We start from the raw sequence: 26591 nt of genomic DNA, 5'->3' as shown, positions 1-26591 counted from the left end.
GATTCAGATTGACCTAATGAAAATAGAAACTTATGCAAAGTTTAACTTGTTTCTGGTGTGTAATCTTCTCATTTTTTCTATTTTCGGAACTAGAACCTAGTTTAATTTTTGCATATCTTGAAATTCGGTCTTTCGCATATTCATATACTGTTTATTTTCAAAAAAGGTGGAGCTAGTTTTGATATCTGCCATAAAATTTTACTCATAAAATTGGTTTTCAAAATTTGAGGAATAAAGGGCTTCCCCTTAGAGATAATTTTTTGCATTTTTTTAGTAAATTTCTTATGCCTTTTACTTTTGAGGCCTACTGAACCGGAGTTGGAGACGTGGGAACTTGAAGGGTTCTCTACGGAGTCAGTTTTTGTTGGGCAAAGCAACGTGCCCGGTGGAAAGGGTTCTCTTCGGAGTCAGTTTTTGTTGGGCAGCGCAACATGCCCGGACCGCGTCTTGCCTGCCGACATTAATTAAATTTTTCATCTACGGCACCACGGAGCCCTAATATTTCGGCAATTTGCGTTTCCCGAATTGATATTTGATATTACGTACATTACGGAGGAGGATTGTCCGTTCAATTTTATGAAAGGGCTCCAGGGGCCATGATGAGGGCATTGATTCCCTTCTTTTTTCCCGCACGCCTAATCAGAGTCAAATTTAATAGAAGAAAATACTGCTCATAAATGTCATATGTAGCTACCTACTTCCCTACCTAGATAGGTATTAGGGACGTGTCTGTGCCGCTGCATTTCCGTATTCTATGCAATTTCCCTTTAAAAAACTATTAATAATATATCAAAAAACAACATCTGCTCATACTTGTCTTGCAGAAATTATATTTGTATTTTTACAAAAACATTATTATTATTATTATTATTCATGGTCTTACATTATACTCTTCTATTACCATTATGGAATAATATAAAATAGAAATGATTTTTTTTTTGCATATAATGGGACAAAACCGTTAGGAGGTTATAGTTATACCAAAGAATAAATGAAATCTTTATGGAAATGATTAATAGACAGAATAGAACAAAATCCTCACTATTGAGATTTTAGGGAATAGAATGTTGCTATATGTATTTCTGGAAAACACGAAATTAACGAAGAGGAACAGAACCAAACACTCTAGAGGCTTGACATGACATTAAGGAAACATGGCAGTGTTGGAATGACACGTGCTTTTCGCATGTTTAGTGCAATGCTCTTCAAACCGCGCCATCTTCACTTGAGGATAGGGAATGTTGGACAGATTTAATGATGGAATGACTGCAGGTATGGCAGTCGCCTAATTTCAAAAGACGTGGCGTGGAAATCCAAAAGACATTGATGTATTATCGTATGTTGTTCTCCGGACAAAGCCCATCGCGACTTTAACCAACCATATATTTAAAATAATTGTAATGTTAAAATTGTAAAATGTTAAAGATTATTTACAGGATAATTGAATATTTCCTTTAGCAATTGATGGTGATGTAGTTAGCCTGGTTGATTGCATAAATAAATAAATAACCAATAGCTTTACACTTATTAGGATTGGAATATTTATTAATTTTATAATTACACTAATAAAATTATATAAATTTTTATTAGTAATAATTATAATTATAAAAAAAATAAAAATATACAATTATGATAATTTATAGTAGCCGTTAGGATGAAATTCACAATGTCTATTAGTTAATTATACTATAATAAAAAATTTAAATAATTATACTATAAAAAAAATGGACATCGCCTCCTTGAAAGAAAAAAAAAGAATAATAAATAAAAATAATCTATATAGAATATCAAACATTTCCACATCCAAAAATGCAAACGAAAATTGAATCCAGAATCCCAAAATTTCGACTTTATTTGCTCATTGCCATGGAATTAAAAGAAGAAAGTTCAACCTAGGCAACATCCATCCAAATTTTTATAAAAAATAAAATGGCCTCTCCGATTTCAACAAGTGAACCAAACCGTGGGTAGACAACTAAAGACAAAGTGGTCTTTAATCATTGTTTGATTTAGGCAGTACACTTTTTGTTTGTCCTATCAATACATATATATATATATATATATATATATATATATATATATATATAGATCAATACATGTAGAGTCACCAAAATTAAGACAATATTATGAACAGGGGTCACTGGTCAGCATGGAAGAATATCAATTTGTAGCATGGAAAAATATCAATTAGTTAACAAATTGAGTTGATGGAACCCCTGCCAAGTTAAGCACGGTGTGATAAATGGTTGTTGAAGAGCCAACATAGCGGAAGCGGTTGTCACCAAAAATTTACTTTCTAGTAGCAACTGATAACATACTCCCTAGGAGCACTTCATCCAAATATGCTAAGCTCTTTTACTTTCCCGCAACTGGTGAAATACTACACAGGAGCACCTCGTCCAAATATGTCGAGCCAAAGTATTCATGCTTCTATTGGATAGAAAGAACTAGCTCACAATCAAGACCACCTTTAATTTAACGCATTGATAAATGCTCTAGCTTCTTCCTCCCCCTCCAGTGAGCCAAAGTATTCATGCTTCTATTGGATAGAAAGAACTAGCTCACAATCAAGACCACCTTTACTTTAACGCATTGATAACTGCTCTCGCTTCTTCCTCCTCCTTTCATCATTGGGAGAGGTGAGTCTCAAAATTTGCCAAACCTGAAACTAATTATCCTTCAAACTAAAACAAATTATTCCCTTCACAGGCATAAATTTTCAGTTTTTTTTTTTTTTTTTTTTTAAATACCATATCCACCGTGGTATGTGATATTCTTCTATAGTATGTGATACTCTATTTCATTTATTGCATCTATTTTCAGCATGCATATGGTATTCTCTTTTCTCTATTTCTTACAAGTTGTTTGGAGAGGGCTTTGATGATACAAGAGTGTTTTAGTTTTGCACCCAGTTTCATTGACAGTGGATGAAGGTATGGGCTTTCGGGGAAGTTAGAAGAATGGCCAATTTTTTTATAGATGAGCGACAAAATATAATTGAAGAAAATTATAATAGCAAATGGTTAAAACCAAAGACTCTAGTAGGATTATGCTGCAATTGGATACATGTAGCAATTATTAAATAATAGGTCTAGGACTTCATAAATATAGAGTACATAAGCCTACCGAACATGCTATTGATACGATTATCATTATGCAATTACTAAATATAGGTCTAGGACTTCGTAAATATAGAGTACGTAAGCCTATTGAACATGCTATTGATATGATTATCATTTTGTAATGTGCTCAATGTCAAGTAGTGAGTGAACTTTTCTTGGAGAACCTATTGCTAGCTTGGACAAGGGCACTTAGATATCATTGAAAGCATCTAGGGACTTCTCCCCTATGTCATTTTGGCAAGAAATTAGGGACAGTTAGATATCATTGAAAGCATCTAGGGATTTCTCCCCTACGTCATTTTGGCAAGAAAGTAACGTCCTCAGGGACATCCCTTTCCAAAAGTAGATTTCCCATGTCCCCAGATCCCCAAGAATGGAGAAATGTAGGGAACACCTCAGGGTTGGGGATGGGCTTCCATGCAACACTGGTTCACACCCTCTTATGAAACATAGTTAAAAGAGAGTAGATACAAGTTGCAAGAACCTACAAAACAAGGGAATGAAAACTTATTGTTGTGATAATCCTCCATTATAAAAGCATACAACATGGCATGAAGACTAATTGTTGTGATTATCCTCCATTACAAAAACATAGATGAGAGTATTGCAGCATGCACTACATAATACATTTGTCATGGCATGAATATAAAATCAGTGACTAAATATTTTTCTTAGAAAATCAGTAACACATCAGCGCAAGATTGGAAATGAGTCATCTAGATGTCCCCAAAACCTGCAATTTCTGAATCGCTGGAGATGAAAAAAATGCAAGGTATTCTCCAGGGTTGGGGATGGGCTTCCATGCAACATTTGTTCATAACTTTTCACTAAGTGTATTTAAAAGAGAGTATACAAGGTACAAGAACCTACACAACACAGGAGTGAAAACCGTTGTTGTGATTACCCCCCTTTACAAGAGCATATGAGTATTCTAGCAGGCATTTGCATAATAATATTTGTCTTGGCATGAATTTAAGACCAATGAGTAAATATTTCTCGTAGAGAATCCAGACATAGGTGCAAATTTGGATGGCATTTGGAAAGGAGCCGTGTGAATGTCCCCAAAACCATTGAGCTTCAGTCTTTTCAATTTTGGCAGGAAACATTCAAGGGATGTGAGGGAAGTTCCCCATGTCCTTTGGGACGTCCCCTTCCGAATGGGGATTTCCCCTACAGTGCCCATGTCTCTGAGGATTGTGGACTACAAGGGACACATGGTGGGGGAAGTCCCCTATGTCCTTTGGGACATCCCCTTCTAAATGGGGATTCCCCCCTCCAATGAAATCCCCCTCCAATGTCCATGACCTTGTGGATGGTGAAATATAAAGGATACATCCCCCGTGGTGAGGATGTTTTTCCATGCCACATTGCTTCATTCTTTGAAGCTTATTTAGGTACTAATTCTCAATGATATTTACTCCTTTTTTCAACCAAGGGTTTTACATAAGTGCTCAGTGTGTATGTATGCCATTTACATTCTTATCTTGCTTTCCGTTTTTTGGTAAATACCTTATAATTTGTGTGTATATATAAAAAAAGGTTATACAAACAATGTTTGGGAAAAACATAAAAAATGACACGATGCTTGGGGAAAAATATAGAAAATGACAAAATTGTAGGATAAGGATTTAGTAGGTAAAACTATAAAGAACAAACCACATATTTTATGGGTTACAAAATGCATTACAAAACTCTACATAATATTGGTTGTGTGTTGGACTTGAACAAATAATGAAATACCATTTTAATATCATCCTTCATAAAAGTAAACCTCGATCCTTAGAAAACTTCCTTGCATAACTATACAAAGATTTCTCACTATAAAACATTTCACACATTGCAATGTGGTCTTACAGCACAAGCCAACACTTTTACTTGGGATTGATAGATTGAAATGGGATTGATAAATTTATTTTTTGGATAAGTCATAAAATAAATTAAACAACATTCAAGATAGAATTTAAATGGATTTTGTAATCTCTTGTTTCCAAAGAATGCATAAGAGTGTCAACCAAAACAAAAAGAAGGATCATGTAAAATATGAGTGTGGTAAAAAAGAATCAAATGTCCTTTCTTTTCCATTTTTGATGAAAACAGTTTTTTTACATGATTGGTGTCATGTCAAGTTCAACTGTTTTCTATCTTTGATATCGTATTACATATATTTGATTTCAAGTTGTTTAGAATGTGGAGAATGACAATTATAAAAGCTTAGAACTTAATTATTTTTGCATGTCTATATTTTTTATACAATTTAGTTTTGAAAACCTTCAAGTTGCTTGTTCTTTCTTTCTTCTTTTGCTTCTTTGAATTTCATTAGTGTATCAATGACCCAACTAGGACTCCCAATTGCAACATGCTTTTTCCTTGTGAAATACTTTGGAAGGTATACTTTTTCATTTTCCTTCTTCTCTAGGTTGCAAGGGGATTTTTTTGGCATAATTGGAAAAGTCCTTGATTTGTAGTCTTTCTACAATATTTTTGGCCAAAGGAAGTCTGCATTCTACATTTTCCACTTGTATTTGTTGATCAAATGGTACTCTTGCACACAATAATACAAGCCTTCAGTCTAATATCAAATAAAAATCAACTAAATGCACTTTCGAACAACATAGTGTATCTATTAAAAATCAACTAAATGCACTTTCGAACAACCTAGTGTATCTACTATCTAATCAAATAAAAATCAACTAAATGTACTTTCAAACAACATAGTGTATCTATTAAAAATCAACTAAATGCACTTTCGAACGACATAGTGTATCTAATCAAACAACATAGTGTTTCTAATAAAATAAAAATCGACTAAATGCACTTTTGAACAACATATTGTATCTATTAAAAATAAACTAAATGCACTTTCAAACAACATAGTGTATCTATTAAAACAATTGCAGACAACATTCCATATATGCATCAAGAGTTTTTACATCCATTGTAGGTAACTTCCAAGCAAACAAGATGCCTACGAAGAGTCATTATTGTTTCACACTCATATATGTCTACATGGGTTTCTTAATATAGATAAGTACAATTGGGTTCCACCAAATCATTGAGGAAATGATACAGGGGACTAATTCAATTGTTTATAACTTTGAACATTTAAGTAGCATCATAGATCCTCTTAGCCTACGCGTGGGCCTTGACCAACATATTGGAAATCAACGGATTCAAATTCGATATATTTTAACCTTCTAAGAAATCATTCTTAATCTCATTAAAGGCGCCTAAACCAACATTGTAAGTCCATAGGAGAGCCCTTGTGTGGAATTTTTTTTCCTGACTACAAACATAAACTTCATTTTCTAAGCATTGTGCTTAAAGCCTAAATCCAAGAACACAATTAGACCTAACCTTGGTAGTCAAAAAACTTGCAAAATGACCATCACTTCCCACAGTACAGTTAAAAGGTACAGTAAGTTTCTCACTGCTATGATTTTTAAAAGCGGTTGTATGTAGCATCCTCTTAGAAAACCATATTTTTTTACTTGCAAGTCCAACTAGCAACTTGCAAAATGACCATCACTTCCCAAGGTACAGTAGTTTCTCACAGCTATGATTTTTAAAAGCTGTTGGATGAAACAGCCTCTTAGAAAACCCTACTTTTTTACTTGCAAGTCCATCTATAAGCATCAAGAGAAACTTGCAAAATGACCATCACTTCCCAAGGTACAGTAAGTTTCTCACTGCTATGATTTTTAAAAGCTGTTGAATGTAACAGCCTCTTAGAAAAGCTTATTTTTTTGCTTGCTATTCCAACTATAACCATCGTGAGCAAGATCTGATATTTGCAACTCCTTTAGGAGCTATAGCTGTTACCCATTTTTTCAGCATTTTTTGCTAGTTTAGCAAATTCGGTTTCTTTGAAAATGCAATTTAATCTAGCAATTGAATACCAAAACACCATGTTCCCTAAGAGGATGAAATTTCATTATCATTGCCTGATCTTTAAAAGGGTAAAGGGAATGATTGACCTAAGTGCTACTATTTATGATATGTTTTCCTCTCCTAAGAAATGTTGCGAATATCTCAGATCTCTCTTTTGATATTTCCAACTTCTTCTAAGTTTTTCAAGTTGCCAGTTTTTTATTTTTATTTTTTGGTTTTTTTAGGTCCAAGTTTATGCTTGCTAGTATTTTCCAATACTTTCTCAGATAATTCCAACATATTTCTTTGCACCCTTGGCAATGTCTTCTCCTAAACAATATTTGGATCATTGCTCCTAGCCATATCTTCCCATGGAAACTTAAAGACTTCATTTTCTCCTAAACAATAGATCCATACAAAATGCAATCCATCTTCCAATGCAGCAACCTCAAAACCTCCAAGGTGCAGTGTTCTTTATCCATGGTCTTCATCTCCCAAAACAGAAGAATGTAAAAATTTTGATGCCTGCTGGTTGGCTTCTTCTTTGGTGCTGGGCTGAAAATAAGCTTGAAAGATAGCCCACCAGTCATACTGAGACATGTTTGTGCAGCTCGGTGTGGGCCAAGGTTTGAAAGGAACCTTTGCATAAAATATTTACCATCAACCAGTGGCATTTTTCCTGTCATATTGTCCAGACCATACTTCTGTTTACAATGCCTAAATTTACACAATTGACATACAGTCCAGCCATGCATTTTTGTCTGCTTATCATCCCTTTCAAAAGTTTCTTTTGACTCTGAGAAACACTGCAAGTTGACATAGTTAATGTCCATTTCACAGAAGGTAAAATTTCGTTTTCCTTGCAACCTTCCTCTTCTACATTCCTGGTCTGCAGGACTTCTTGAGTGGATAAATTTTGTTTTACAAGGCTGAGATTATTCATGACATTACAAGCATACCTAATCAGGAAATGATCTGGACCCTCCTCTTTGGTGACAGCTCCATTTTGTTGGAAGATTTGCTACCCTGTCAAAATTGTAGGCACTGACCTAGACTATCATCAGTTGTATCAATGGGTGACTGTAAAACTCCATCCGCTGTCTCAGGAAACTCATCACTTCCTCTGCCCAACAGCACCATTGACATTGTTGACATCAACAGTGCCACCAGCTGCATATGTATCATTGTTTTCTGCATCCTCTGTCTTGCTCTTTTAAACATCTTCCACTGATTTAAACTTTAGTTTTGGCTGCATTATTTCTTTGGAATGCCTCACTCCCGGCTGTTGTATTTCATGGCCTAAGTCTATCCTAAGCGCAACACCACATTTTCCGTTATCATGGTCATAATTGTCACTTGCCAGATTATGGTTTCAACTTTGTCATCATCATCTTGCCAATGGTTAAAAACCATGTCTTTAGTGGATGGTGCATTTAAGAAGTGATCAATACTATTTTTCTCAAACTCTGAGTACAAAATCTTTTCCATTCGCATTTCCTCAATGAGATCAGGGGTATCCTCACAATTGCCATCCGGGCTGTTGTCCAAAGGTACAATGGTCCACCTTTATCAATCTTCAAGTACACTCTAGAGTTGTCCCCAGTCCTATCAAAACCTTCCAGGGAACCAAGGTTGTAATCAGACTGACTTCCTGCCACAGGGAGTTTATCAAATAATGCTCCATCATCATAAACTAGATACCCATTAAAACATGGTGTTTATGATCTGCCTCTGTTTTGCTGAAGGCACAGATCCAAACTCACTTGATAATCAGGTTTGATGTGGCATTTTCTTCCAGATTTGCAGTACCTTCTTCAACAATGTTAGCAGTGTTGTTCTTCTTGAATTATGGGCATAAAAATTCACTTAGTATAGCAGCAGTGGTATTATCATGACTTGAGGCATCATCTTCCAAGCTGTCTCCTTAATCTGGACCACCATTGTCCTTATTGTCCTGAAGGAAGTTGAGAGGATTTTCCTCTTCAAGGCTTTCCAATAGCACCTGTCCTTTTTAACCGATAGCCCCTATCCTTTTTAACTGCAAGGATGCTTTCAAAATCGTCTGTGTCATGCTAATCTCTCTCTATGCTCTGGTGCAGCAAGCTCTTCATCACACTTAGGAGACTCAGCTGGAAAATCTGGAAAATCTTGGTGGTTCTGCCCCTTCCCCACCCAACCCAACTTCTTGTGTCCCATTATCTTCGAAAAGCTCGAGAGGATGTTCTTCTTCTAATATTTCCTCTTCATTACCTGGGGCAGCAAGCTCTTCATCACACTTAGGAAAACTCCGCTGGAAAATCTTGGTGGTTTCCCCAACTTCTTGTGTGCCATTATCTTCAAAAAGGTTGAGAGGATGTTCCTCTTCTAATATTTCCTCTTTATATTTATCAACACCTCTATTACCTTCAAAAAGGCCAAGAAGTCCTTCCACTTCATTACCTTCAAAAAGGCCAAGAAGTCCTTCCACTTGTAAGGCTACCAACAAGTGCTGGTAGATGCAGTCTAGGGCCACAAAACGTATCAAAGCTTTCAATCAAAACGTTTAGCAAGTGTGCTTGAGCCAGGCACCATTCCTTGGTGCCAAGGGAAAAATTTAAAAACAACCTGATCATGATATCTTCATATCTTTCTTCCAATTCTATGATATGTCTTATAAGTGCCTGGACATGTGGAAGAGCGTCAAAAGAGTTTCCTACAAACTTCAGAAGGTCCTTGCCAAAGTTTGTAAGAGAATCAAAAGAGTTTCCTATAAACTCCAGAAGGTCCTTGCCAAAGTTAGGACAATGTGTCTTTTGCTAATGACCAGGACTACTGTGCATTTATTTTTCAGTGATGTGAATTCATTTTCTATAGCTTTCTTGCTCCTTCCGTATTCATTATGGTGGTTCAATGAGGAAATAAATAGGCTGCTTTGGTGAGGTTGAGGCCAGATATGGAGTTACTTGATGGGGCTTTTTATTATCACAGTAACCAAAAGAGTTTTTGGCTAGAGCAATAGATGTTAAATATCAGTAATGGAAGAGCGAGATTGGAGTAAGAGGTAGGATATTTTGCTTAAGCATGCTTGTGGTCGTGAGAGGAAAGAAAAACTTAGACTCAATAAGTATCTAGGGGTGCCGAGGGAGAGGTATTCATGTTAGGGCGAGGGATCTAGATTTGGGAAGGGGAGGACATGACACCTTAGATTAGAATGTGCTCAGCTAAGTGCCTAATGCCTAGTGTATCCAGATATATAGCTGTATCCTATATACTATAGGGTTATGAGTATACTATATAGGTGTTCATTTTAGTTAAGTAGGTGTTATGGGTTCTAAGATTAAGATATTAAGAGATCAACCTAGTTTGAGGGACTCTCGACCCAGTGTTGTTGGCTACAAGGCCTTGGATAAGGTGGTTGGTATCCGTATATTAATAACTAAATTCTAGCTCGATTGTTCTCCTCATTTGAGGAAAACACATTGCCTCTAACTGGTGATCTATTAAGCATGCTCTTGATTGAGTGTTGTGATAGAAGATTGAGTGCTGTGATAGAAGATTGAGTGCTCTGATAGAAGAAAATAGAGAAAGCAAGAACACACATGGTTAGAGTAAGGAATTGCAAGAACACAAATTGTGCATGTTCTTTATGGATCAGAAGGTTGGCTCCTTCATTGCTCTAACAAGACGTTATTCCCCCCGACCTCATTGCTTGCTTCAGCAGTGAGACCTCTAACAAACCCAATTCAAGTTTAGCAAGGGAGATAATGAAAATTATCATAAACTGGTTAGTTATTTATTAAAATTTAAAACATAGTATTTATTATCTGCCTCTGTTTTTCTGAAAGCACAGATCCAAATTCACTTGGGAATCTAGTTTGATGTGGCATTTTTCTTTCAGATTTGCAGTACCTTCTTCAAAAATGCTAGCAGTGTTGTTCTTATTGAGTTCTGGGCATAAAAATTGCATAAAAATTCACTTAGTATAGCAGCATCATTATTATCATGATTTAGGATATCATATTCCACTCTGTCTCTTTGATCTGGAGCAGCAATCTTCTGAAGGAGGTTGAGAGGATTTTCGTCAAGGATTTCCAATAGCCCCTGTCCTTTTTAACATCAAGGATGCTTTCAAAATCACGTGTATCATGCTAATCTCTTTTTCCTTGCTCTGGGGCAGTAAGCTCTTCATCACACTTAGGAGACTCAGCTGGAAAAGGATTTTCGTCAAGGATTTCCAATAGCCCCTGTCCTTTTTAACATCAAGGATGCTTTCAAAATCACATGTATCATGCTAATCTCTTTTTCCTTGCTCTGGGGCAGTAAGCTCTTCATCACACTTAGGAGACTCAGCTGGAAAATCTTGGTGGTTCCCCCACTTTTTGTGTGCCATTATGTTCAAAAAGGTCAAGAGGATGTTCTTATTCTAATATTTCCTTTTTAATTTCATCAACATCTTCATTTCCTTCAAAAAGGCCAAGAAGGCCTTCCTTTTGTTAGGCGCTCTTCATCACACTTAGGAGACTCAGCTGGAAAATCTTGGTGGTTCCCCCACTTTTTGTGTGCCATTATGTTCAAAAAGGTCAAGAGGATGTTCTTATTCTAATATTTCCTTTTTAATTTCATCAACATCTTCATTTCCTTCAAAAAGGCCAAGAAGGCCTTCCTTTTGTTAGGCGACTCAACTGGAAAGTCTTGGTGGTTCCCCCACTTCTTGTGTGCCATTATGTTCAAAAAGGTCAAGAAGATGTTCTTATTCTAATATTTCCTCAATTTCATCAACATCTTCATTACCTTCAAAAAGGCCAAGAAGGTCTTCCTTTTGTTAGGCCACAAACAAATGCTATTAGATGTCTTCATACTTCTGCGATCTAGGGCCAAAAAACCTATGAAAGCTTTCAATCAAAGTTTCTAGAGAAGGAATTGTTTTGGGGCGCAAGTGTGTTGAGCCAACCATCATTCCCTGGTCCCAAGAGAAGTAAAACAACTTGATCATGATATTTTCATGTCTTTCTTCCAATTCTGAGATATGCCTTATAAATGGCCAGAGATGTGGAAGAGCATCAAAAGAGTTTCCTACAAACTCCAGAAAGTCCTTGCCGAAGTTAGGACAATGTTTCTTGTGCTAATGACCATGACTAGGAATATTAGTAGTTGTTCCAAGCATTTATTTTCCATTAATATGTGAATTAATTTTCTATAGCTTACTTGCTCCTTCCAACATTCATTATGGTTTTGTTCAATGAGGAAAGATCATTATGGTTGTTCAATTGGGAAAGAAATAGGGTGCCATGTTTGAGGTTGAGGCCAGATGTGGGGCAACTTGATGGGGTTTTTTATTATCATGGCAACCAAAGGAGTTCTTGGCTAGAGCAATAGATGTTAAGTATCAATAATGAAAGAGTGAGACTGGAGTAAGAACTAGGATATTTTATTTAAGTGTGCTTCAGGTTGGGAGAAGAAAGAAAAACTTAGACTCAATAAGTACCTCGGGGGGATGGCGAGGGAGAGGTATTCATGTTAGGGCGAGGGAGAGGTATTCATGTTAGGGCGAGGGATCTAGATTTGGGAGGTAGAGGACATAACACCTTAGATTAGAATGTGCTCAGGTAAGTTCCTAGTGTATCCAGATATATAGTTGTACTATATAGACTATATGGTTATGAGTATATTATATAGGTACCCATTTTAGTTGTGTAGGTGTTTTGGGTTCTAACACTGAGATATCAAGAGATCAACCTAGTTCAAGGGACTCTTGACCTAGTGTTGTGACATACAAGGTGGTTTGTCTCTGTATATTAATAATTGGGACTTCGACCCAGTGTTGTGACATACAAGGTGGGTTGTCTCCATAAGACATATATTAATAATTGTGACTCTCGACCCTGTGTTGTGACATACAAGGTGGTTTGTCTCCATATATTAATAATTGAATTCTAGCTCGATTGTTTTGCTCATTTGAGAAAACACATTGCCTCTAATTGGTGATCTCTTAAGCATGCTCTGCTCTTGATTGAGCAAATTCACATGCTTTTGATTAAGTGTTGTAATAGAAGATTGAGTGCTCTTATAGAAGAATATAGGGCAAGCACTAGCAAGAACACACATGATTAGAGAAAGCACTTGTAAGAACACACATTGTGCATGCTCTTTATTGAGTAGAAGGTTGACTCGTACAATGCTCTAACATGACCTTGTTTCGCCTAACCTCGTTGCTTACTTGAGCAATCATAGCTCTTAACAACCCTAATTCAAGTTCGGGAAGGGAGATATGCAAAGTATCCTAACCTATGTGGTCAATGTTTGCTCCAAAATCTAGCAGGTCCGGAGAAAGGACTCATCAAGAGAGGGGCTAGACCTTATGGCAACAATGAGGAAGGGTTGCCACCATCACCTCATCAACCTTCCTCTACTGTTTAGTGGGATTTCAACACAAGGGAGTCTTCTCTATGCCATTTGTTGTTGAAATTTCTAAGTCTACTAGTCAGAAACCCTCCATGCACTTTACTGATTTATTTCTACCTACTTTTTCCGTTACTTAAAAGGTTATTTACAATGTAAATACTGAAAATAAACACTAGTGCATGCTTAACATATTGCAGATCATCAACTGAAGGAAACAGAAACAAGCACACAAAAGGACACCATTATTTTTGGACCAATGTCCTAAAAAAAACCCAATGCGGGAAACCCGATGCAGTTATTTGAGGGTTTTCTTATTAAGCAATTTCATAGTGCAATCTGGGTGCCAAAACCGGCCTACCCAACAGAGAATGCCCTTGGCAGTAGTACCTCTCAGTGTGAGACAAATGTCCTGGCTGAAACCCCGGATAAACCCTTCGGCAACTCCTCAGCTCCAATTTGCCCCAAAAACCCCAGCATCAAACTTTTTGGACTGCGTCAGCCTCTCTTTGCCTAGCGCTGGCCCTGCGTCACCCTGAATGGGTCTACGTCAGCCTCAGGAGGCCATGCGTTAGCCTTTTGGCCCTCTGCATCAGCAACGCTGGCCTCTCTAAAGCACTGCGCAGCTCCTGGCTGCCTCTGTGTGGACCTGGCTGCTACTGCATCACTCTCTCTGGCTCCTGCGCTGATCTTTATGTCTCTTTGTACTCACTGCCCCTCAACTACAACTCCGATCACTGATTCTATCTCTCTTAGCAAACCCCACTCTAGAGAATAGAATGACTGATCATCTGGTGTACTCTCCAAGTGACCCTCAAGCCTCCTCTTATACTTTTCTCATTGACATATCAACGGTCGAGATTAAGTCCCTAATCAACGGCTAAGATTAGATCTGGCTTGATCCATGTCTTTTGGACCATTCTAACACAATTTTATATTAATCCACATTAATATTTTAATTTCCCTAAGTTTAGACTTAGGGACTCCATTAAAAATATTAATTATTTTAATATCTCCTAAACTGTTTAGAATCTGCCCAAACCCTTTCTGGGTATTGGAGATTTCATGTGTCCCAACCTCTCCACCAAATTTTGTGGCTAGAGCACATCCGATGCTACCACAAATCAACACTCCCTCTTAGTGAGGATTGTGCTTTAGCAATACTCCTCACTGAGTATTACTTTGATCATCCGGCATCGGTCCCTATGCTTATGCTAGGCTTGTTGCCCACCATCCTCTGCACTGCTGTATCTTGTACTGTTGCCCATGGTTCTGCCACTGCCACTGCTGCATCTGTATGACAGCTCCCTCTACATCTGTGCTGTTGCTGGTCCTTTCTCCCAACACTGCATCCGCACTGCAACTCCTCTCATCATGTTGCATCGTGCTGCCTACTGTTACATTGCAACTCAGTTACTGAGAAGTAAGTAATTGGTCTCCCAATTCTGACCTCTCTATTGGGCTAAAGACCCTCCTGATGTTGAAGCTCCCTTTGCCACTGACAAGTGCTCCCTCTTTGATGTTATGCTCTTAACCTGCAAAATAATACCCAAATGTAGAATATGCGAAGAAAAAGATACCCAGAACACAGAATAGCAATTATTTTATTATTTAGAGAGCAATGTTCACATGCCTCTTCGAGGGGGCAACCTCCAATATAGCAGAGCTTGATTACAAAAATAAGACACAATGCTCCTCGCAGGGAGTCTCTATCCTTTATATACGACTCATACATGCAATACCACGGGCCAATACTCTGGGTTTTATTAATACCATCTATCTAATACTACGGCCCATTTGCAACTAACTGTGGTCCCGTCATTAATTGCGGGTTAACCACTTACAAATATTAATATGGGCTTTATTGACTCTTGACTATGACGTGATCCCATGACATAAATAAGGGGGTTAGGGTGGGACCCTAACATGCCCTCCCCCTTAAGACTAGCCTTGTCCTCAAGGCTGAAGCTGCGGAAACTGCTGAAGAATAGTGGCTGGTTCCCAAGTTGCATCTTTCGGAGAGGTGTCTTTCCATTTGATGAGGACTTCCTTAATCATGCGGCCGCGCAGGTGCTTGTCTCGTGTATCTAGAACCTGTTCGGGTTGAAGCTAGATTGACCCTTCTTCGTCCAATTCAGGTAGACTGGTTTGAACTCGGCAATTGTTCCCAATCACTTTCTTGAGGCACGATACATGGAAAACTGGATGGATTTTTGCCGTAGGTGGCAAAGCCAACTTGTAAGCCACTTCTCCAATGCGCTGAAGTACTTGGTATGGTCCGTAGAATTTTGGAGAGAGCTTTTGACAACCCTTGTCTTTGAGTGATGTTTGCTTATATGGTTGCAGCCTCAAAAAGACCTGATCCCCTTCTTGAAATTGGCGCTCTGAGCGATGTTGGTTGGCCTGTTGCTTCATGCGGTTCTGAGCTTGATGAAGATTCTCTCTAAGATGGGCGAGCACGGTTGCGCGGTGTTGTAGGAGTTGATCCACTGCTTGTACTTTGGAGCACCCCTTGAGATAAGAAGTAGGGGAAGGTGGAAGTTGACCATAGACTGCTTCATAGGGAGTCATTTTGGTGGTGGAATGATAGTTGGTGTTATACCACCATTCAGCCAGAGGTAACCACTGTACCCAAAGGTGTTGCTTTTCTGAAGTGAAACACCTAAGGTAGGTTTCTAGACATTTGTTGACGGCTTCGGTTTGACCATCTGTTTGTGGATGATATGAAGTACTGAGTTTGAGTTGAGTGCCTTGTATTCTGAAGAGTTCCTGCCAAAAATTACTGGTGAAGATCGGGTCGCGGTCGGACACAATAGATGTGGGCATGCCATGCAATTTGAAGATCTGATCCATGAAAGATTGAGCAACCAAAGTTGGTGTAAACGGGTGGGGTAGGGCGCAGAAATGAGCATACTTCGACAGTCGGTCCACAACCACCATGATGACTGACTTGTTCCCTGACTTTGGAAGACCTGTAATGAAATCCATAGAAACCTCCGTCCAAATTGATGTCGGAATGGGCAATGGTTATAATGAGCCCGGTGTGTTTGACGGTTTCCCCTTTGTGGCGTTGACAGACATCACATTCTGCTACGAAAGTAAGGATGTCCTGTTTCATGCCTGTCCAAAAAAATGATCTTCTGGTGCGAGCATACGTCTTTTGAAAGCCCGAATGTCCTGCAATGGGAGATGAGTGCAATTCTGCCAAAATGCGACTTTTGAGGGTGGATGTTGGTGATATTACAACTCTGTCCTTGTAGCGAAGAATATCATTCTGCCACGAGTAGCCCTTGCTGGAATTAGGATCTACCTGCAATTGAGAAATGAGTTGGGAGAGCCCGGGGTGTGAAAACCATTCCCTGCGAGCCTCTTCAATCCAGTCTGGAATGGGGAGGGAAATTGCGAGCAGAGTACTTTCCTCCTCAAATTGGCGAGATAATGCATCTGCTACACTGTTGTCTTTCCCTTTCTTGTAAATGATCTCATAATCATATCCCAGCATTTTGGCTAACCATTTATTTTGTTGTGGAGAGGATAGGCGTTGCTCCAAAAAATATTTAAGATTGTGATGATCTGTGCGGATTTGGAAACGTCGCCCCAATAAGTAAGGTCGCCAGGTCTCGACTGCATGTAAGATGGCCATCATTTCCTTCTCGTAGGTAGATTGGCCCAGATTCCTCCCACTGAGTTGTTGGCTTGTGAAGGCCAATGGTCGCCCTTCCTGGATTAAGACCGCCCCAATACCTGTACCCGAAGCATCACATTCAATGACAAAGGATTTGGTGAAGTCAGGTAGTGCTAAGACTAGTGGAACACATGGCGTTTTTGAGAGCGGTAAATGCCTGTTGTGCTTCCTCATTCCAGAAGAAGGAATTTTTCTTTAGGAGTTGAGTGAGGGGCTTCGCTATGCGGCCATAGTTGCAGACAAATTTACGATAATAGCCTGTGAGACCCAAAAATCTTCTCAAGCTCTTCAAGGTCTTAGGTTGAGGCCATTCTTGCATTGCCTGGATCTTTTTGGGGTCCACCTTGACACCTTCACGCCCCACAATGTGGCCCAAATACTCAACTTCTTCCATGCCAAACGAACACTTAGACATCTTGACAAATAATTTATGCTTGCGGAGCAGTTGCAAGAGTAGATCTACATGCTGAAGATGTGCCGAAGATGTGCCGCCCAAGTACCACTATAGATGAGGATGTCATCGAAGAAGACAAGGACAAATTTTCTGAGATATGGTTTGAGAATGTGATTCATAAGGCTCTGAAAAGTAGAGGGGGCATTACAGAGACCAAATGGCATGACCAGGAACTCATAATGGCCTTCATGAGTTCTGAAAGCCATCTTGGGAACGTCGACTTCCTTCATGCGAATTTGGTGGTAGCCTGAGCGAAGATCCAACTTAGTGAAGAATTGAGCCCCATTGAGTTCGTCCAGCAAATCGTCAACCACCGGGATGGGAAATTTATCTTTGACTGTCAACTTTTTGAGGGCCCTGAAGTCGGGACACATCTGCCACTCCCCATCTTTCTTGAGGACCATGACCACTGGGGATGAATAAGGATGAATAAGGACTAATGACACCTGCTTCCAACAATTCCTTGATGATTTTTTCTATTTCATTCTTTCGGGTGAACGGATATCTGTATGGCCGCACATTTGGGGGTTGGGCCCCTGGAACCAAGGTGATGCTATGATCATGTTCCCCTCGCGAGGGTGGAAGCTCATGAGGCTTGTCAAAGACCGTCCGATGGTTATTTAAAATCTGTTGCATCTCAGGATGAATTGGCAGAGACAGGGTTTCGACTACCTGGATGGCATTAAATTGAGCGACCACTCCATGATGGCCCTTTTTTAACAATTTTTCCATCCTATGCGAGCTGATGATAGAGGGGGCTCCCGCCTGGAGTCCACGGAGGGTATGTGTGGAGTTGTTCTGCTTAAAACTCATATATAACTCCTGGAAATCCATTGTGATTGGCCCAAGAGTGCGGAGCCATTCAGCGCCTAGGACAATGTCGCAACCCCCCATGTGTATGGCAAACATGTGGGTTTTCAACTGATAATCCCCCATTTGAAGTTTGACATTTTCACAGCGGCCTTCACATTTCATTGTGCCCCCATCTGCAATTTGGACTTGGAAGTTAGAGACTGCCCGTACAAAACAATGCACTGCTTCTGCGATTTTTTGATGGATGAAATTATGGGTACTTCCACTATCAATCAAGACTACTACTGGGCGATGTTTAAGAAAACCCTTGATTTTGAGAGTTTGAGGGGAAGAAATCCTGCCAACGCATTTAGCAAAATAACTGGTTCGTCAGATACAATCTCCTTTTGGTTGTCTTCTTCGATCGCCTCCGGTTCCTCAAGTGGTGGATCTTCCTCGGTGGAGCTGTAGTCAGTGGCATCTATTTGAAAAAACTTGGGCTCCTTGCATTTATGACCCGGGGAATATTTTTCATCATAGTAGTAACATAGTCCTTGCTTCCTTCTTTCGGCCATTTCCGCAGGTGACACCTTTGGAGCCTGTGGGGGGCTACCTTTAGCAGGGAAATTGGGGCGGCTGTATTGGGCTGCTAATGCACGTTCCACCTTACGAGCTACCTGGCAAGCCTCTGTCCACGTGGGAGGGTGGTGGAGTAGAACTTGAGCTTTGATGGCTTCTTTAAGACCGCTGATAAAACATTCCGTGTAGAACTCATCTGTGAGACCCTTAGTGTGGAAGGCTAAGGCTTCAAAAGCGGTAATATATTCATCCACTGTACCCGTCTGTCGGAGCTTAGTGAGACGCCCCAAAAAAGAGTCTTCCTGTTCAAAGCGATTTCGAAGAGCTTTGGTAAATTGGGCCCAATTCTGAAAAGGTCCATTGCAACGCTGATGCCATTCCCCCCATTGCCATCGTTCATTGTCCAAGTACATGGTCCCCACCATAAGCTTAGTCCAATCATCTAGGATATGATTCAATTTGAAATACTGCTCCATTTGTGCTAGCCATGCGGACGTGTGAGAACCGTCAAATTTATGCATATCCAACTTGGGAGGTCGCTGACTGGGTGGTGGATGGGTGTGCCAGACGTGAGGAGAGTGGCTAGACTCACCCTCATGGTATTCATGGCCATTATACGCCTCCTCGTGGGCTGGCTCCTTGCCCTTCGAGAGTGCTTGCTGTATCTGGAGACTTAGTCCGCTAATCTCACGTTGGAGGGAGCTCATATTTTCTTCAAGTTTGTCCAGCCTTTCATTGGCCATCGCTTGAGCTCTAGTTTCTACCATACACCAACTTGATGAAAAAATTGGGACCGCCTAAAATTTTTTTACTAATAAATTGAATGGTACCACCTTGCTCAGCTCGTCGTCCTGATGCTGATGGGCTAGATCACCAATAAGCGCCTTGGAAGATCTCAGACTTTTTTTTTGTTTTTTGTTTTTTGTTTTTTTTATTGGAGAACTCTTAACGGAGTTTTACTCCTTGATCAATACTGCAGTCGCCAAATCCTCAAAATGTCAATGCTGCCAAAAGTCCTGCGAAAAGTATACCCCGGTATAGGAACCCTTCACAACAACTCCGATCTGGTGGATCTGAGAGATCTGAATGGTGGAACAACTGCTGCTGCGGATCTGATGGAGCTGCGGGACTGATGTCTGCTGCTGCGGCACGTCTTTGCACACGCGGATCTGGAATAGATGATGTGTGATCCCCCGATAGAAAAGGGAACTATGGTCTAGAGGAGTGTCAGGTGCTACAGATCGCAATATACATAAGGGTCTGACAGTAGTACTCGGCCCAATGTTTCAGGGCTCTAACTAAGGAGGATCGACCGTACCCTTAGCCGTACAACCCGACTACCCTATCGTACGGGCGAGTAATCTCTCCGAGTGCTGTTCTCGGTGTACTGTAGCCACAAGACGGCCGAAGGTTTATCTATGGCGAGGTTTCAAGGGAGCCTAGGGGGCTTCCTATATACCCAGAGGGTACGTGGAAGACAGTCCGTGCGCGGTTCTGTCTAATGCGCTACTACTCGAAGGGGTACCCACAGGGGTTACAAGGGAGTCCAACAGACGTGACCACCTCTTGTATTTCCTGCGTGCATGCCTCCCCAAATTCGAAGGTTTATGCGCTCAACGACAGATCCCGTGGTTTAAAGACGCCGGAACACGTCTCTAGCCAAAAATTTTTTTTTGCTAAAAATTGGAGATCCCACCGAGCCCTGGAAAGTGCTCTGATACCACTTGTTATGCTCTTAACCTGCAAAATAATACCCAAATACAGAATATGCGAAGAAAAAGATACCCAGAACACAGAATAGCAATGATTTTATTATTCAGAGAGCAATGTTCACATGCCTCTTCGAGGGGGCAACCTCCAATAGAGCAGAGCTCGATTACAAAAATAAGACACAATGCTCCTCGCAGGGAGTCTCTATCCTTTATATATGACTCATACATGCAATACCACGGGCCAATACCGTGGGTTTTATTAATACCATCTATCTAATACTACGGCCCATTTGCAACTAATTGTGGTCTCGTCATTAATTGCGGGTTAACCACTTACAAATATTAATATGGGCTTTATTGACTCTTGACTATGACGTGATCCCATGACATAAATAAGGGGGTTAGGGTGGGACCCTAACATTTGACCTCTGCGTTGCTACAACAACTCCATGCATCTCACACTGTTGCACAACTCTATGTGCCTTCCTGCACTGGTACAACACTCCCGTGTCGCTCGCATTGTTGCAGCCTGCTAGCCTTGCACTGTCCTGGGAATGCTGCATTATAGCTCTCTCTGTCGCTTCATCCGCATTCGTCTCTACCCACATTAGCCAGTTCTGTTACTCCTTTTTGGGGCTCCTGTAGCAAGGTCTAATCCAAGAGGCTGGGTACCTCGAGGATCCTTCCCCTCATCGCCTGTAGTCCACCTGACTACAACTCGATGTCTCCCCACTTCCGCTCAAGTGGTGCGTGTGCACTCATGGCACAGTCATCGTCTGTCTCCACTTCCTTCTCTGCCTTTGCTGGCGTTGCCTTAGTCTCGGAAGACTCTCCCTTACTCTTCTTCCTTGGACACTGGGTCACATAATGACCCAGCTCCACACAGTGGAAGCACTAGATCTTGGAGAGATCCTCCTTCTTTCGCTTTTCTTGCTTTCCCTCAGATGCTAGGGCAACATCTTCCTCCTCTTCCTTTTTGACTCTGATCCCCTTACTGTTGCTTCCCGCCTTTGACTGCCGTCTGATCTCTTCTTGGCGAAGAGCCACCCACATCTCATCCCAAGGCGGAAGTGTTCCTCTGTTCAGTATACTCTGGACAAATACCTCCCAGTCTTCTGAGACTGCATTCAGGGCTATCCTCACCATCAATCCCTGATCCGGCGTGGCTTCTATGGCAGTCAACTAATCTCGGATATCATTCAATCCTCCGAGGAAGCTGTCAATCGGTTCTCCCTTCTTCATCTAATATGACCTCAACTGATTTTCTAGTAACATTCTTCTTTGCACAAAAGTATGCTGGTACAATTTCTTTAGGGCCTCCCACATCTCATTTGTTGTTTCCTTCTCGGCAATGTGTGGTACTACATGGTCCTGGACCCTGTCAAGGATGATGCTCTTGGCCCTCACTCACCATTGCATCCTTGTACTTGTCGTTCTCAGCTGGGTCGACTGGGATAGCTATCGTCTTCAAGGTGAAGTGCTTGACACGATTTCTGTCAAGTACGGATAAGATTCTGGCCTTCCGAACTGCAAAATTGGACGCTCCGTCCAGCCTGTCCTGGTCTCTTACTTCGTGTAGTGCCATGATGCTCTTCTACTTACCTCCTGAAAGTTCTCGATGTGACTCCCTCTAAGTCTTGATTTTCCTCCTGGAAATACTTCTGTTGATGTCGAGATGCCCCTTACTCTGATCGTCTGTGCAACCGCACCACTGATCTGGATTTCTTGGCTAGAAACCCTCAGTATCAAATCTCTCCTCTTGGCTTTGCCCTGTCAGGTACCGTTCTGAGTACAGTACCTCACCAGCTCCACTCTGCAACTTTCCCACAGCCTCCTAAACCCCAGCGACTTGAAGGTGAGAGCTCCTAGGCTCTGCGCAATCCCAGCATCAATAACCGGCCTCCTCAGCCAACTGCGTTAGCCTTCCTAGCCTCTGCGCGAGTCTCCCTTTGCCTCCCTTAGCCTCTGCGCTGCCTCTTCCTGGCTCACTCTTGATGACGCAGGCCCTGCGTCACCCTTCCCTTGTTGCTGCTTTGCTAGAAACAAATTCTGTCATTCGGGACAATTGTTTTCTGTTACTATTGCTTCGCTCGGCTGATGTCCTCAGTTCTCCTGTGATCTGCAACCACCCTTTGATACCATGTTGAAGTTTCTAAGTCTACCAGTCAGAAACCCTCCATGCACTTTACTGATTTATTCCTACCTACTTGTTCCGTTACTTAACAAGTTATTTACAATGTAAATACTGAAAATAAACACTAGTGCATGGTCAACATATTACATACCATCAACTAAAGGAAACAGAAACAAGCACACAAAATGACATCGTTATTTTTGGACCAATGTCCCCGGAAAAACCCAATGCGGGAAAACCGGTGCAGCGATTTGAGGGTTTTCTTATTAAGCAATTTCAGAGTACAATTTGGATGCCAAAACCGGCCTACCCAACAGAGAATGCCCTTGGTAGTAGTACCTCTCAGTTTGAGACAAATGTCCCGGCTGAAACCCCGAATAAACCCTTCGGCATCTCCTTAGCTCCAATTTTCCCCGAGAACCCTAGCGTCAGACTTTCTCGACTGCGTCAGCCTCTCTCTGCCCAGCGTTGGCCCTGCGTCACCCTGAATGGGTCTGCGTTAGCCTCAGGAGGCCCTGCGTTAGCCTTTTGGCCCTCTGCGTCAACAACGTTGGCCTCTTTGAAGCACTGTGCAGCTCCTGGTTGCCTCTGCATGGCCCTGCATGAGCCCTGGCTGCTTTGCGTCGCTCTCTCTGGCTCCTACGTTGATATCCCGACACTATCTCTGCCTCTCTGTCTCTCTATACTCACTGCCCCTCAACTGCAACTTCAATCACTAATTCTATCTCTCTTAGCAAACCCCGCTCTAGAGAATAGAATGACTGATCATCTGGTGTACTCTCTAAGTGACCCTCAAGCCCCCTCTTATACTTTTCTGTTGACATATCAACAGTCGAGATTAAGTCCCTAATCAACGGATAAGATTAGATCTGGCTTGATCCATGTCTTTTGGACCATTTTAACATAGTTTTATATTAATCCACATTAATATTTTAATTTCTTTAAGTTTAGACTTAAGGACTCCATTAAAAATATTAATATCTCCTGAACTGTTTAGAATCTGCCCAAACCCTTTCTGGGTATTGGAGATCTCATGTGCCCTGTTGTCGCGCAGATTGACACGACAACGCTCAGACCGGGGGCTGTCACTCTGATCCTCGATCCCTCCGTTTAAGCTTGTCTCCCGCGGCTAAGGGGGGTAGTCCCTGTGAGATGATGAGACCAACTGTCGACCAGTTGGTTGGGAGACACGAGATACGATATAAAAAGGACTCGATGGATTTGATTAATTTAGCAGACCAGTGCCTTAAGAGATTGTTATTAAAACGATTACTTGTTAGATGATGTAGAAAAATAAACCGTGAACAACAATCATTTGTCATCAAAGGCATCAGCTAAAACACAATGCTTTAAGAATAACCAAAACGATATCCAGCAACTGAAAGTTTCAAAAAAGATAAATGCTTTAAACCACCACGAGAATCATAAACCATTAACTAGATATCATATTCGCATCTCGACTTGAAAAAATTCAGATCTCAGCATGAAAGATATAACATGAAAAACCACTGAAACTGGCAAAACTAATTTTCCACAAAATTTTAATATTTTTTCAAATTTTTTAAATCTTTTTTCAATTTTTTTATTTTTCAATATTATAAAAATGAAAATTAAAAATCTAAAAATTTAAAATTTAAAATCTATTCTAAAACTAAATTATATAAAAAAATAAATAAAACTAAGCCTAAACAATTTTCCATAAATAAACCCATTTTCATTTTTTTTATTTTTCATATCTATATTTTAAAAGAACAAAATCAAAACAAATCTAAATTAAAATAAAATGAAAACTCAAAAATTTAAAATCTAAATATAACAAAAATCTAAAGCATAAATTAAAATCTAAAACAAACTATATGAATTTAAAATCTACGCTAATATATTACCCTAAACCTACGTAAACACACAATACGCATTTATATGACCACAAGAGAAATCGATTTACCTGCTACATGGACGCAAACCGCAAAACGACTATCTCTCGGCCACCGGAGGAAGGAAAACCCAGCATCGAAGCTTAGAAAATTTTTTACAGTCGACGGCAGAAGGATAAAAACCCGAAATCAATTTGAGGGTTACCTGGCACGCGATATCTCTCAGCAGAATTCGAAATTGATTTACGTTGTTACCTGAGGCGCGTGACAGGGCTTTTCGAAAGCGAGATCGAGGGCTGATACGCAAATCGTTTTTTGAAAGTTACCTGAACGCTGCGGATGCCTATTTGAGATGTTTCGATTGAAACCGATTTATTTTACCTGGCCCGTCAATGAAATTCGAACTGTTTCCCTTCTCTTTTTGTGATGTTTCTGGGTGCGTGCAGGTCGGCGGAAGATGGCAGCGTGGGAAATGAGGGACGTAGGTCTGCGGAATGCTGCTCTCTTTCTTTGCTGTTTGGTGGAAGCAGAACAGAGGGAAAAGCTGCGTAGAAAATCTCTGATGCAACAAAAGTAATGCTGGCTGCGTGGGTGAGCACGCTGGGGTAAATAAGGATTTTGATGGATTATGATAGCATGAACAAGAGCAGAGCTCAGAAACTGATATTGATAGAATCGGCGTAAATTTTTTTCCCAAAATCTGAAAATCCCTGGACAGCAGAACTGCCTTGATAAACCCTCGAAAATATCTAGATCACGTGTACCTGTTATTGCAAAGAGACAAAACCCTAATGAAAATTGTATATAGAGCAAAAGTTAAAAACCCCAGATCAGAGAAAATTGAAACCCCAAGACAGGTGATTAATGTACAGATTTGGCCCCTTTACAGCCAGATTCAGCAATAAGCACGGAAATATTTTTAAGAAAAGAAATTTTAAGTTTTCACTATGAAGAACTTCAGAAAGTCTCTCATGCAACTTAGAAAAATAAACCGAATGATAGACCCAGGATCAAATCCAACTGGGCTCAGCAAAAAATGCTTGTGGGAGTTGGCTGGTTCAGCCGAGAACTTCCCCGAACGCCCACAAATTTCCTTCAGAAAATGCTTTATGCACAGCTCAAAACAGCCATCAGTAAAGAGGGCAAAAATGCTGCTAGATCTCAGAGAGTAATGGAGATACCTGCCATTACTTCAGAAACCCTAACAGCACCCAAACCCTAGCAAGTGAACAAGATACCTGTGCTCACAATACTCTTAAAAAAACTATTATCAATGACTGAAAATAAAATATGCAGAAACTAAAACAATCTCACAACATTTTAAGAGAGTAACACCAGCAAGATATGGTCCCCAAAGTCTTCTTTTATTAACCAGAAACAGATTTACAAGAGAGCTTCTTCAGTATCAGACTCACAGATCTTATGATCTGAAAATGACCCTTAGCACCCTATTTAAAGGAAATGATCCCAACGGCTAGTTCGAGTGATCCATGTAGAAATGATCTCGACCGTTGATGAGGATCAAGACATCTCTTGATCTCATCCGTCGATTTATTCACTTAAAATATTATTATTTTATTAGTTACGGTTTTTGCTTTATTTTTTTAATTTTTTTATTATTTTTTATTTATTTGATTTTTTAGTTTTTATTTATTTTATTATTTTTATTCATTTTTTAATTTTTTAATTCATTTTAAAATGGATCATCGAACTAAGCCTTCGGAAACATCACCTAGGACCTAGGACTTAGGACTCATGAGGGGATTTAAAACATTTTTCGACCCTCAGGACACATTACATCATGACTTTTACAATTTACATCTTAAGGGAGAAAACCCCTTTAACATAGACCCTCACAAATCACCCAGTTCTGCGACACAACTATAATCTAGCAGATCAACACACCAGGATTCTCCTAAAATTCCAATGACAAAATCCATCCTGGCTTTGGGGTCAGGTTTGAAGGAAAACTCTGCCGATCCATGGATCGGTGA

The sequence above is a fragment of the Pinus tabuliformis genome, chromosome 6 (genome assembly GCF_031772625.1).
Source record: "Pinus tabuliformis cultivar Carrire ecotype Pingquan chromosome 6, CPIR1, whole genome shotgun sequence".
Classification (NCBI taxonomy): domain Eukaryota; kingdom Viridiplantae; phylum Streptophyta; class Pinopsida; order Pinales; family Pinaceae; genus Pinus; species Pinus tabuliformis.
Note: the sequence above shows the minus strand (reverse complement) of the source record.